Consider the following 1,808-nt stretch of genomic DNA (forward strand, 5'->3'; position numbering starts at 1 on the left):
TGGCGCTGGCCGCCGGTGAGCACGCGCCTCGGACTCCGCGCGTCGTGACGTGTCTATGGACGCCCCGCCCCGCCCCTGCCCCCCGCTGGCGCTGTCCGCGGTGCTGACCGTCCAGGTCCGAGGCTCCGCAAACCAAGGGCAGACTACAGGGCATGACGATTCTGTACGGCTGGGAGACTTGGCAAGCTGTTGAGCTCGGAACCCCAGTGTCCTCGTCCGGACACTGAGGAGAGCGTACCAGAAAAAAACAACAGTTTGTGTGTATGAGAGGATAGTTTCCATTTTATCATCCGTAAAACGGGATGCTGTTAAAAGTCCCACTGTCTTAGGGCTGTCTTTGAAGAAAAGATGAGATAATGCATATAAAGTGCTTATCATAAAGCCTGATACACATTTTACCCATCCATTGTCCCAGTGATGGAAATCTAGGCTGTCTTCATTTTTTTGTTGCCACAAACAATGCTGCAATAAACATCTTCCTACACATTCCCCTATGAACATGTGTGGAAATTTCTCTAGAATATATAACCAGGAACTGAATTGCTGGGTCCTGAGTACTTAACTTGACTCAGCAATGTCGCATTTCCGCTCAATTCTATACTCCCATAAATAGTGCAAGAGGATTTTCAAGTCCTTATATCCCAGTCAACAGTTGGCAGTGTCCAACTTTCTAACATTTGCCAAAGTAACGGATGCAATGCCATATTATTGTTTTAATCTGCATTTCTCTGATTATCAGCTATTCTCATATCATGTTCTTTGTTAGTTTGGGAGGGTTTCTGTTGTATTCCCCTTGGGTTTTGGTTCTTATTTATATACAGGAGTTTCTTATGTAGGAACATATTCATTTGTGGTTTAAATCACCATCAACTCTCCCATGGATTACTGCAACAGCCAACTAACTGGCCTTGCTTCCACACTTGCACCCCTGAATTTTATTTTATTTTATTTTATTTTATGTATTTCTTATTAATACAGTATTTATTTGTCTTCCCTCTGTCAAATCCTGAGCCAATCACTTTCCCCAGGCTGCCTGGGAATGTATAAGAAAAGGGACATACGGGGCAGATGAGACGCTGGAGAAAGAGCTATGGGAGGTGGAGATGGCTCCTTCGCATGGCAAAGAGGATGAGAAAGGCCACCATCAGGCAAAAAGTCCCATGGCCTCTGAGACAGCAGAGCCCAGAATGGCATAGGGGAAGAGCTATTGCTTCAGAGAAGGATTCCTGGCATAACCAATGATAAGCCTCCCAAACACAGTCCCAATTCCAGCCCCAGAGCCAACCACCCCTACTGTGGCAGCCCCAGCCCCAATGAACTTCGCTACTGTGTCAATGTCCCTTAAAATGGCTCTGTTTTGGAAGCTGTGGCTAGAAATAAGTGAGGTCAGGGGACATGGGGTTGTCAAGCTGCTGAGGCTCTCATCTGTCAGTGTCTCAGGTTGTTTCAGCACCACTGTAGACAGTAATCGGCTCAGCAGCTGAGAGGTACTCCTGACCAAGGAGGGGTTAGAGACAAACTTGATGCAGGCATACATTTTCAAGGGATTAGGGGCTATGACAAGACAGCTGCTCCCGGGGTTAAAAAAGATAGAGCACACCCCTGAATTTTAATCTCAACACAGCAGGCAAAGTTTTCCTTGTAAAACACCAATTCGGATCATGTTGCCTCTCTGCTCAAAACTCTCGAATGACTTCCCATTCCACTCCAAGTAAAAGTCAAAATCTTTACATTTGCTTCTAAGGCTCTTTATCTCATTTCAACTACTTCAGGCAACCATGCTTAATGAAGACGATTAGTAAACCAAA

The 1,808-nt window shown here is 45.7% G+C and overlaps 1 pseudogene; it reads right to left on the reverse strand.

The window, feature by feature from the left end:
- Window positions 1-1,088: 1,088 nt before the first annotated feature.
- LOC111736540 lies at window positions 1,089-1,584 on the reverse strand (annotated as a pseudogene).
- Between the last annotated feature and the right edge of the window lie 224 nt (window positions 1,585-1,808).

Source organism: Pteropus vampyrus, unplaced genomic scaffold (assembly GCF_000151845.1).
Source record: "Pteropus vampyrus isolate Shadow unplaced genomic scaffold, Pvam_2.0 Scaffold20, whole genome shotgun sequence".
Classification (NCBI taxonomy): domain Eukaryota; kingdom Metazoa; phylum Chordata; class Mammalia; order Chiroptera; family Pteropodidae; genus Pteropus; species Pteropus vampyrus.